This window comes from Triturus cristatus, chromosome 1_2, assembly GCF_964204655.1.
Source record: "Triturus cristatus chromosome 1_2, aTriCri1.1, whole genome shotgun sequence".
Taxonomy (NCBI): domain Eukaryota; kingdom Metazoa; phylum Chordata; class Amphibia; order Caudata; family Salamandridae; genus Triturus; species Triturus cristatus.
The window spans coordinates 381170452-381183393 of NC_140580.1; the positions used below are offsets into that span (position 1 = coordinate 381170452).

Below are 12942 nucleotides of genomic sequence, written 5' to 3' on the forward strand. Positions count from 1 at the left end.
GAGCCAAATCCCATCGCAAAATTAAGGAATTGCTAATTTAGCGATTTCTTAATTTTGCGTAAGCATTTAAGAAATCGCAAATTGCGATTTCTTAAATGATATGTAAAAAGCACCCAAGTTGTGCGAATTACCCTTCAGAAATCGCAAATTACCACCAACTTCCAGTTGGTGGTAATTTGCGATTTCCTTTCAAAAGGCACTTTTTTGAATTTTACAAAGTGCCACGTGGCGCTCATACATGCCCTTAGGGCATGTATGTGCGCCATATGCACACACATGCTCATTTCAGGGGTGCATCAGAGTGTCATCATGACACCCTTGCACCTTTGAAATTATTCTCAAATTGCGATTAGCAAATTGCGATTCGCTATTTGAGAATTACTTCCCATTCATTCCTATGGGTCTCCTGGCCCATAGAAATGAATGGGCAGGTATTCCTTAATTGCGATTTCGCAATTTGCTAATCGCAATTAAGGAATTTTAAGAAATCGCAAAAAGTTTGCAATTTTTTAAATACATCCCGTTTTGCAATTCTCAAATAGCGATTCTTTAAAAATCGCTATTTGAGAATCGCAAATGGTGATGTTGATACATATGCCCCTAGATGACTAATGTGTGCAGGTTAACCACAGAAAGGGAGGAAAGCAACAAACAGGAGCAAAGCATACTCTGTGGAGTATGTATATAATGCTGTCTCCTGGAAGATAGAGATGCCTGCAGTGAGATCGCCAAAAAGAAGTCCAAGAGGCATAGACTTGCTTCAAGATGAGACTTAAGCCACAAACTTGAGAAGGGCTGCATTCATGTGTAACTGAGATGTGGAGTTTGGCACGGTGCCTGTGAGAGGCTGCACCAGACATGTTCATTTAGAGCTGTGCAGAAAGAGTTGCAATGTGCTGCTCTGAGCCATCCAGGTGAATTATTTATTAGGAAATATGTAAGGATCTTACATAGGAAATTACAGCTTGTCATCTTTCTTATCATAGTTGTTATGTGGTTTGTAACAATAATGCAATTACTTATATGTAAATTTTACAAAATTTCATGCATTCAATTTGTAATTGAAGTCTTATGCACATTTTCAAGCAGTACGTTCAAAGTAGGGCAAGTATCAAATAATTTCTGCAGTTATTAAAGGTATAGGTCATACTGTAGTCTACTAATCTTGGAGGTCATAATCCAGTTCGGCCAGGCAAGGGCTAAGCATGAGCATGGGAAATCCAATTTTTCCCAGATTTTCTGCATTTTGCTGGACTCTATATTTCTGCTGGCTTTAGAACTCCTGCTAACTAGAAGTAAAGTACCTATGGTCTTCCTTTAAACATGGTTGAATTGGTATGCTCCTAATTGATATATTTAACTTGCCTTCAACCCTCTAGTGTATGGCACAAAGTATACCCAGGGCCTGGAAGTTAAATGTTACAGGTGGACTGCAGCACCCATTGTGCCATCTACTACAGTAGCAGTGCAAACATGGCTTCAGACCTACCATTGTAGTTTGACTTTAGCAGTGTAAAAATTGCAATTCAAGCTGTCATAATAAACCTTTTTGAGAGCTAAAAAGCTCACCTTTAAACATTAATGAGACCCCTCTATGCAGGCAGTGTAGCCCACAAGGCAGGGTGCTTGATATTTAACAGTTATTAAAAATCCAATTCAATGCTGAAGTCTGATCTTAATATACATAAAGGAAAAGTAATTTTTATAAAGTTAGCTTTTCTCTGCCTGGGGGTTCCTGGAGGCTAATTTACATTGACTCTCCAGGTTCTGACAACCAGTATTAAGCCTTAAATAGTTGTAAATAGGTGTGAAATAGCTCCCAGGAGCAAACAATACACTGATCTGAATGGGCAGAAATGACTCCTGTGAACTCCACAGAATGTGCATGGTGAGGGCTGTGGGCATCCTTTTTGACACTACAGTGTGGCATCCTGCTTGAGAGTCAAATCGTGCTTGACAGGTCTGCTGGATTCACATATAACATTTGGGAACACTTGAAAAGGGAGAGAACAGGATGCCAAGACAATTCTTGTGGTTCCACTTTCTGGTTGCTGAAGGTCTCTGTGTTTGTCCTTCCAGATTTTTGTCTATAAGTTTGTTGTGAGTACAGGGACTGCTTCAAACTGGATTTTAGTGTTATATGTGGTTGAACACTAGGACTACCATTGTACAACCCCCCCACACACATCCAGCCTTCATAGGCAATGTTTAATGTGGCCGAAGACTTTCACCATCTTCAAAATTACCAGAGTGGATAGTGTTTGCCCAAGGAATGTTTATCTCATTGGTTAGGACATGCCCAGAAGTCATTCCCACAGACTAACTAGTGCCAGGCATAAATGTGGCATCTCCATACGCACACTTGAGAAAACATCTGGACCTAATGAAGATCAGAAGAGGACTGGAAGTGCTTTCTGTGACCTCAGAGGAGCCCTGAAGTAGTGGACATGCTTCCTCTTGTACCCAGGACAAAAATGTGGACTTGAAGGGTCTGTTTGCTGACCTCCTGTGTAACTACAGGCATACGAGAAGATGCAAGAGTCCTTTTCCTGGAAGTATTCTGCTGACCAGTGGTAACTGGACCTGGATTAGACCCTTCTATTGGCCTCTGCCTGACACTGTTTGATTCTCAAATTGCCTCCCGTGAGGTCCTATGGGAGGGGCTTTAGAAGTGTAGTCCTGTGCTGTATTGGTACTTAAAAAACCTAAGGGCCTGATTTGGATCTTGGCATCACAAAGTGATGGATATCCTGTCCGTCGTATTACAAGAGCCATAGGAAATAATGTACTTGTAAGAAGGCGGATGGGATATCCGTCGCATTTGTATTGGAGTATCCCATCCGCCAGGATCTAAATCAGGCCTTAAGTAATAAGTTAAAATCATTGATCAGGGTGAACCTGGTTGATGTGTTTGACCCGTGCTCCGTCATAGATAGCATTGAATTTCACCTAGGTCCTTGTGTACTGTGGCTATTGACTATCATTGATGCTTTGTGCTTTTGGGTAATTTCTGTTTACATTTTAAAAAAATCAAATCTCCATTTCCACTTATTGTTTTTTGTGATTTTTTGGATTATTTTGTTTATTAACTTATATTCTATTTTTTTAGCTTGTTTTGGGGATTTTTATTGTTTCTATTCTGACTTTATTTCTGTTTTGGTACTGCATAAATAATTTACACAGTGCCCTAAATTAAGCCTGTCTGATCTGTGCCATAGTTACAAGGGTGTTGAGCTCAGGTTAATTTAGTAACTTTGATGGTTTCGCCTGGTAAGTGTGTTGTGATTGTTCCTTGAGGTGGGTAGTCACTCAACCCCAATTAATCCAATTTCTTAAAATATGGTGTCATTATCTGATTTAATCATTTAGCCTTGCTATAGTGCAGCTTTCCCGGTGCCCACTAATTTAGCCATGTGTAGTGTACCAGTTGTGCTTTATGGTAGTTTGATCTTCAATCTTCTTGCCCTATCCTCCTTTCCTATGGTTCCCTGATGTTGAATATTTCACAATAGCACTGATAAAGGTCACTATTTTGCCTCTCTTTACGGGTATACTGATTAGAGCTGTCTGACCATTTTTTGTGATCTCTGCTAAAGAAAAGTCAGGTATTTTCCTTCATCTTGAATACTAGTTGAGTGGCAGTGGCTCTTATTCTTGCTGCATTGAGTGTCAAAGTTGTGCAGCTTGCACAGAGAATGTGGTACAACCCACAGCATGGGTACTCGCAAACACTTGCACAGGGACCACAAAGTATGGTCTGTGGTGTGACCGAGGGCCGCACAGATACCAGCAGGGTGGCGGTGGGAGTCTGGGTGGATGTGTAAGGAGGCCTACAATTCTTTTAAATAAACGGGCAAGCATTTATGTGCAGGTTAAGTAAAGTTAAGTGGTACAGGACACCACCATGGTTACTTCATATCTTCATTTAACCTGCAAATAAAAGCTTGCCCGTTTATTTAAAAAAAAATATGAATGTAAGTGCCCAGCAAGTAAATCGCAGCTGGTGCTGCTATTCATCAGGGAGGGACACATGTAAAGGTCAAGAGGACCGCAAGCGGCTCCTGGCCGTACTTTGAGTATCACTGACTTTCAAGATACTCACCCACGCCTGCAGTCACTTTCAAGATACTCACCCACGCCTACAAATGCCTCCACAACACTGGACCCCAATACCTCAACGAGAGAATCACCTTCCACGTACCCAAGAGAAACCTCCGATCCACCGCACTCGCCGAAACCCTGCACATCCGCAGAGCCAGAACAGTTGGAAGAACCTTCTCGTACATCGCAGCCAAGACCTGGAATGGGCTCCCGCTCAACATCAGATGCGCCCCCTCCCTGAACATCTTCAGGAAGACGCTCAAGACCTGGCTTTTGACTGATAGGGAGCCGCTCACGCCCCTCCTGCCCCCTGTGCCTGAGTAGCACGCTTACAATTCCCCTGATTGATTGATTGATTGATTGATTGATTGATTGATTGACTGACCTACAGTCTTTTTTTGTAAGGTGGTATGAGAAGTTAGCAGCGGGGTTAGTCTGGATAGCATAGCCATTCTCCGAGAGTCTCTCCTGGGTTTTTTAATTGTAGGAAGGCTGGACCCTTGCCCCCCCTATGGCCTGGTTCTCGTTGTTGATTTGTCCAAAGATTGTCACAACCTTGTGCTGTTCTTCCTTTCCATCTTCCTGATGGGAAAAGGGATAATATGATTGTTAAAGTTTGTTTACACGAAAGGGGCAGGGTCGTGGCGTAGTCAGTGCGATTCGAAGGGTGTAAATTCTAAATTTCCCATCTAAAAAAACAGTATGCTGAAGGGTGATGGAGATTTGGGATACACTGTTCCCATGAGGAACAGGTTCAATGCTGATTTGCATTATTTGGGCCTCTGTCTAAGTCCCTGATAACAAAAAAATAAAAAAATAACAAGTTAAAACCTTTTAGTTCAACGGAAAAAAAACAAGGCTTAGGAGACACGAATCAGGCCCCCCAGACCCAACTCTCAAACCAAGAATGCATTTATTTGGAGGGTGTAACACCCCCAAACACCACCCCTTAAGCTACACCCCAGACAGGGGTAATAACAGCCTTATTTTCGCCTGTCAAAAATGCCTTATTCTAAATATAACACAGTTCATCTGTCCTCATGGATTCATTGCTCCACCTTGAACCAGTTCAAAAGCCCTGCAGCCCATGCCTCCTTTTTGTGGCTATCTGTTTGCGCAGTTTCACACTGTATTTATAATAACGAGTTCAGTAAACACCGTATCCAGGAAACCAATGGCTCACTGAAACACAGTTACACAGTTACAAGCAGCCTTTCAGATTAATTGGCGATAACTCCAGACTGACGACTGCGCTCTACTTCAGCAGTTTCCAACAGCGTTGCCATTTAAGTATCTGTAATATGTAGTGGAAAAATTGTCTTTGCTTACACTCGAGGCTGGTAAAGTCACGCAGCAGGTTAATGCACTTGCTGCAGAGAAGAAATATGCATGTACAATAAACGTACCCGCCTATTGAGACTCACTAGTTAGTGTTAAAAAAGGTGGAAATTGCATTTGTGCCCGTTTTAGGGCCAGTGGTGGCTGACACGGGTCTGGGTTGGTGAGGGGGGGGGGGGGGGGGGTGTAAAAAAAAAGAGTTATACTAAACCTTAATTATCACTGCCGCGTCTCTCCAGTCTCTCCTCCACGTCAGGACTCGGCCGGAACAGGTACCAGGAGGGAACCAGGAGGGAACCAGGCTCTTATGAAAAGCCTGATTCTAAGGTGGCATGCGTCTTCATAGCCGCTGTGTGCATCTAACAGTCCTGCTTACTGATTGCCTTTGAGAGTCTAAACACTACCTTTTATTTCAGGAGGCTTATATTATTTATTTTTTAAATTTGTTTCAGAGTTTTAAATAGCGCTAAACCTAACCTTTACGATTGCTGTGCAGAACAGAATACAATTTAGCTATTTTGGAAAGCAGGAAACCAATTCAATTTAGGGCGTGGCCCCTACTCAATATTCCTGACTTGTGGTAAGGCATCAGTTGCAGGACCAAAGCGACCCCAAGTCTTTATGCTTATTATCTCTTTAATTCCCACTCCTTCAGCAGCAATATACAGGAAATTAAAAACAGAACTTTAAATCTTCCAAACCTTATGGACCGAAATCCAATTCTCTTTTATTGAAGGTCCTCCATTAGATACGTTCTCTCTTTCCTTTTCCTATACATTTGGAGCGTTGTTTTCGCAAACATTTCCAGTGACTTAAAGCTAGGTAACTTTCAGTTCTTCAGTCACACATCACTCGGAGAAGCAGCATTTGCCTTTAGTGTTTGAAGCACAAAATCTTGCCCAGAGCTGCATGTTCCTCCCTGTTCTGAACATGCTGCAAGCTAAGTGGCAGATGTTGGCTAGATGCTTCCCTCGGGCCGGGAGTGAGAAAACCCGTGTCGAGCACGTTTCCTGAGTGATTGTGCAGATGGACAGGCGTCGTGGAAACATGGCGGGTCAGAAGCCATTAGGAAAGACTTCGATTGTCTGCCGGGAGGGATCCTGGATTCTGGCCATCCGACATCTTATTTTATAGCTCCCCTGTCCGCAGTGCTCGTTACTAAGATAGTTTTTTTTTTTTAATGGTGTAGACCTGCTTCATTTAATTGGTTCCGATGCATTTCATTTGCGGCCTACACAAGGTGTCAGGCATGTCTGTTGGGTCATGGGCTGCAGGATCAGCCAGCAGAGACCTAGATGACCTGTCATGTGATGGTTTAATGTTGGCTGTCAGCAGCCTTTCAGCAGATCCTACTGGGAAGAGTGCTCCAGCGGTAACAACTGCTGTGTGAACTTGCGTAGACCTCTGGCGGGACCATCCAAACCATTTAGATGGATTTGAAGAAAAATACTTTTATCCAGGTGGGATCATCACTTACTTCAGGACTGACTGCCTGGGACCAGATGCTTGTCAAGGGATGCTTAACTACCTTGTGGTGTCCTCCGCGTACGTTTTGTGCTCTATGTCTTTAGGTGGGCTTAGAGAGCATTTTTGTTTTTTTCTGTCCCCAACCAAATTTTCAAGCCAACTGGATCGTATGGAAGTAAGCCTGCAAGAAAGAGAAACTCAAGCAGTGCTCCTGAACAAATTCGTAGGGCTTTCTCAATCTTTCTCTCTATGTAATTTTCTTTTCCTACACCCCCCCCCCCCCCCACAGCTTTGTTCTTTGCGCAGGGTCCTGTGTGGTTAACCATCTGCCCAGCCCCAAAAGATTCCTGTCTGGATGCTACTGGATGGATTTAAGTTCCCTCAACTGAATTGAACGCTCTATGTGGAGTGTAGGAGGCTGGCTCAGTATATGGTGCACGCCTATTGGCGAGGCATCCTGCACTGAGTCCAGGCAACCCCGAGGCATCCTGCACTGAGTCCAGGCAACCCTTAGTGAAAGTTGTAGGGGTCCCTGATAACCAGAGCTCTCAAGGGGTAGCTGTGGAGAGCAGGTAAGACTTCTGCAGGAGGGTGAAAAGTGGGTGCATTTACCACAATAGTCAGTCAGTGAGCTTCCATACAAGAAAGATACACACCAGTGTTAGGAAAATACTTCTATATTTATTAAACACAACACTAAGAACTACTTGGTTTATACTTTAGACCAGGTGAGTAAGCATAGGAAAACACATGGACCCCTATAGGGGGGCCAAACCATATTCTAAAAAGATAAGTTATATTAAGTAGGTAACCAAACGAGACTGATACCCATGGATGAAGAAGCCAGAAGAAGCACTGAACCACAAAAGGTAAGTAGCTAGGCACCTCCAGGCACCCGGGTGCAGAGGTGTTACACTGGGTCAAACATCCATAGGATAACACGTGTAAAGTCATGGTTGGTATTTTATGGTTTGAGGACCCTTCCGAAAGGACCCTGAGGAAACCAGTTAGATCAAGGAAGGCCAGGGAGCCCAGGTGCATAGGTGCAAAGTGGAGTTGGAAGTGGCCGTTAATGTCAATGGAGGATCTTGGAAGTCCGCAGCTACAGTGTCTCCTCGACCAGGTCGGTGGAACCCAATCATGGATTCTGAACGAGAGGTACCTGAAAGCAGAGGGGACAGAGAGGCCAAACGATCTGCAGGTGTCCAGGAGGAGCAGGGGCACGATGCACCCCTTGGCGGAGGTACTTGCTGTAGCATGAAGGTCTTGATGAAGCAGCTGTGCTACCCAGGCTATGATGCGGGAGCACAGGAGCCTTTCACGAGCTGTCCCATGACGGTCAAAGAATGCAGCAGGGTCAGTGGCCAGCAGGACCACCAAAAAGCCTTGGCAAACGCAATAGTTGGGTTGCACAAAACAGTGCTTGGTTGCAGACCAGCAAGGTCTGTGGGACTAGCCCAGCAAGGAAACGTCAGTGCCAGTCCTCAGCATGCAGGAGAACCAGCAGGATCCGATGGAGACCCCAGGAGGACCCTCTGACAGCAGGCACAGAAGGTAAGGAGGCCTCAGCAGCACAGAGAAGCTGGATCCCTACATCACAGGAGATGCAGGGAGGATGCCACTGCTGGAGCTGTGTAATGCTTGAGGCTTCTTGGAGCACAAAGATCTCCAGTCAGGAGAGTTGACAAGCCTTGGCAACAGCAAACATGCGTGGTGCAGGTCAGTTAGAGAGGGATTACAGTCTCCCAAGTTGCAAGGAAGACTGGTCAGGCCTCTAGGGAGCCAACAAACCACCACCTGTGTTGCAGAGCCAGGAGGTGTCCATGGGACAGCAGGATCAGCAAACAACTCGATGTTGATGTGCCTGCTATGCAGGGAAGTGACTCCTTCACTCCAAGGGAGATTCCTTCTTGCTTGGATGCATGCAGAGTCATTGGAGACTTGGGGGGATGCACAGCCATGGAGTTTCAGAAACTTGGAAGAGCACGGACACAAACTTGCAGTAGGAGTCTTCCTACCAAGAACATCCTTGTCTTGGGTCTTGGCTCAATCTTGATCCAGCAGCACAGTTTCAGCGTACAACAGCAGAAGTGTCTGCAGACAGGTGTTGGTGAATCTTGACCCTCAGGGGAGCCCGTAAGTAACCCTAAAAGGGAGAAGGACACCTTATGCGGTGACCCACATATCAGAGGGGGTCAGGGACACTACTTTGAGGACCTAAAGAGTCAGATGCTTCCAGGGGCCAAGATTCAGGATGGCAGAATCAAGCGGCTACCTGGAGGTACTCTGGGGACCTCCTGTGTCGTTTTGTGCCCAAATACAAGTCAAGGGCACCTTACTAGTGGAAACTGGTTATGCAAAGAAGGCACCAAATGTGCCCTTCAATGCAGCCTGGAGGCGCTCGCAGGCACCCCCACCCTACCTAATTCTAAAGGGGAGGTGGTCACACCTCTCTTCTACAGGAAATCCTCTGTTCTGCCTTCCCCTGCCCGAGTTAAGCTCATCATTAAGGGGGCAGAACAGTGTCTGGGGTCTGCAGCAGCATGAGCTGGCAAGCAGACCCTGCAACGCTACACATGTAGGTATAGGGGTTCCTCTAAAGAGCCCCTCCACAGTACATGGTATAATGCAACCAGCACTGGAATCAGTGTAGTTGCATGATTCCAACTTCTTTAATACAGAACATGACCAGGTTCAGAGAAGCCATTATGTAGTTGGACATCTCAAGTTGCCAGTGTCCACTACATACCTTAAAATATCTTCCCCACTTACAAAGCCCAGAGATTGGAGTCTGGAGTTTGTAGGGATAGCTCTGCTCATGCAGGGGTACCCACACACTTAAAACCATGCGCCCTGCCTGTGGGCTGTAAGGCCTACCTTACAGGAGACTTATAGGTCTTAAGTGCAGTAACAGGGCTATAAGAAAAACATTATATCTAAAGTGAAAGGTGCATGAACCATTTCACGCAGGCTTCATTGGCAGGCCTGCATACCCAGTTTGCATTGGCTCCCATGGGTGGCATTATACTTTGTATGACAGACAGGCAAGTTGCTGTAAAAATATGTTCTTGCTGCTATAGTATTGGGTCTGGTGGCTCACCAGACTAATGCATCCAGTCCAGAAATTTGTGTTCGACCTCGTGATACAGGTTTGAGTCCTGGTGGGTCCACTTAAACATTTATCTTTCTGAGGGCAATATGAGTACCAATGTGCTGGGTAACAATAAACAACTGCTATTTGGCACAAAGCAACCCCAAGCAATGAACATGTGGTTTATGTTGCTCCATGATCCTTGGTGAGAAATATGTTTTCAAGATGTTGGCTTTCCACCCATTTTAAATTCACTGTACCGCAAGTACGGATTGTTTAGTTGAGACAAGGAGCAATCTTGATATTTTGGCTTTGTTTTCTGCCTCACACAACAAAGAATAATTTATCTCCTTTGAATACATTGGTTTAAAACTAAATTGCTTCAAGGCCCTCATTATGTGTGGCCTGATAAATGGGCCAGATTTTCCCCACTCAGGAGTTGCCAAGACCAGGGGTTCTGGTAACTTTAGGGCTGGAAAAAATCTAGCCCATTCCAGGTTCAACCCTTAGGTTCTACTAAGAAATCAGGAATTACAGGGGAATCGGAATTCCTTCTCTCTGAACGCCATATGGATTTTTACTTTCAGTCGGATTGCACCAGGAATATTGTGGTTGTGCTTGCAGACAAGTTTAAGACACTTACAAATGCTCTCTTAAAGCTGCTCTTAAGTGGCCCCAAAGATCTGCAGGGTACAGACAAAGAAAGGAAGAGACAAAGGGGAGAAGGGACACATATGGTTCAGCAATATGAGGAAATTAATATTTGTCATGGTTGTGCTTATACAAGGCATAGCACTGCCTTTAGCAGCTTCAAACCACTGCGGAGCATGAGCGAGAAAGAAAAAGGGGCTGTGAAAGGAGAAAGGCCACCGTAAACAGGGAGTTTGTACTATGCTCCTACTAGTTCTCCCGTCTGTAAGAACTTAAAGGGCCAAGATTAAAGGACAGATTTATCAAGGGATTGCAATGTAGGGTGCCGCAAGGGCAACAACATTTCTAAGTCTGATTTACAAAGCAAGGCAAGGCCGCCTTTTTGTCGCCCTGCTTGGCTTGGTAAATCTGAAGTAACTCAAGGCAGCACAAGTCGCTAACTTACATTACTCTGCCCTGGGAAGGCATCGAATGTTTGGAGCATGGATGTTCCCATGCATCCACCCATGGTTGTTGGCGCATTCCTAGATTTACCAGCACTGGTAAAGTTGGGAATGCGTCATAAAGCTACGCCTTCCCAGGAAGGGTGTAACAGGGAGAAATATATTTATTTCTCCTCGTAGTTTCCTCTTGTTAAGAGAACTGCATTCTGCAGCACACTTAGAAAGAAGAAGAAGCCTCAGAGGATTGTTTTGTGCAGGAAGGTATCCCTTCCTGCACAAAACTAATCCTGCCTGCAACATAGACACCCTTGCACCAACGTGGGCCTCTGCACTTTGGGGCCTGCAGGGGGCATTTGTTACGCCACTGAATGAGCGATGTAGCAGATTAGAGGCGTATAGTCTTGAAGTTTGGAGATATGAAAGAGAGACTGTAATACATTGGGTTATAAATACAGTGGTGGAGAGGAACATAAGTAGCGAAGGCATGACGTAAGGACTATGTTCAGAAAAATTCCGTACAAACGCATTCCAGTTCAAGGGTTGAGTTCAAAGTTAGTATCAAAATCTAAAGGTTCCTGAGAGTGGAAAGGTAGTAATCTTTGTAAGAACAAAGTCAGCTGTGCTTTAAATGGGCAGATACTGTACAGTACTGAGTACCTGCACTTCTTCAGTATGAAACAGAGAGTGCCTGCGCTTTTCAGCACTGCTACAATCCATTTAATTTGAGAGTTCCAGCACTTTTCAGGAGCAAGCGTACTCTAGGGAGAGAGTGTCAGGACTTCGCTATTTCTATTTAAGGCGCTGTAAAGCAGTGCTATGCGATTAGGTCATATTTACCTTAGTCAGTTAGGGAAACTGACACAATATGATGGGCGTGACAGGTCTTATTGCCAACTACTAATCTATGAGCATCCAACATATACAACATTTTGCTCTCTCGCCTGCATAATCCTGAAAAATAAGACAGTTTTTGGGTACCACTGTGCTCAAATTCTATGGGGCAGAGTTGCAAACCTTTTGCGCTGGGATTGCGTCACTAAAGTGATGGAAACCTGAGCAAAATGTTTTTTGTGAGATTTACTTTCCAGCTAGACTCATGCAGACACAATTGTACTGTGGTGCAAGGGTGTGTGCATGACGTTCGGTGGCATGATTGTGCACCAAAGAAGGATAGTGCAATTTTTCTATAGATACAACACTTTCCTGCTCTCTCCCTGTCACGCAACACCGCTGCGTTGTGTGACAGTTTGGGAAATCTGGGCCTTCGACATAGTTTTCATTTTGAAACATAATGCACGAACATTATCGTTATGAAACCGCATATTTTCTGTGTGAACCATGTTCTGCTAGAATCAGGAAGTTAAGGTCACTTGCCCGCGCTGACAAAAACGACAGGAGAAATAGTCCCGTAGGGTACCAACTCCCTCCGCCCCCACCACGCGGGGAGGAAGGAAAGGTATATCGAGTTAAGGAGAGCATCATGGGGTCAGGATTGAGGAAGGAGGAAGGGTGGAAGATGCCATATTGTGTCCGTGCTAACTTTCTTTGAAAAACAGGCCCACTCTGGGTCAGTTAGCACTGAGGATTTTTTTCCATCAAAACGACTTAGAAAAAAGACTCCTGAAATATACCTTTGAATTACCAGACTAATTCATTCTCAGCCGGCCCCTCCTCCCCCGTGAAGCACAAATGCGATTTTCAAAATCTAGATAAAGCCCTGATGGTTTTTAGAGTCTGTTCCTCAAAGGGACGCCTAATGGCCCCTCATTTTCAATTCTCGTCAGGGTGAATTGCATTAGTAAATGGTTGTCCTCTGCACAAGAATGTCATCAGATAAGAACCCACGGTGCA

General features: G+C 44.7%; 1 protein-coding gene across 1 annotated transcript in view; it reads left to right on the forward strand.

Annotated features, from left to right (window-relative positions):
• The window catches only part of LOC146867398 (heparan-alpha-glucosaminide N-acetyltransferase-like), a 1041362-nt gene that overhangs the window by 808293 nt on the left and 220127 nt on the right, over positions 1 to 12942 (forward strand). The gene's annotated exons all lie outside the window — the stretch shown is intronic.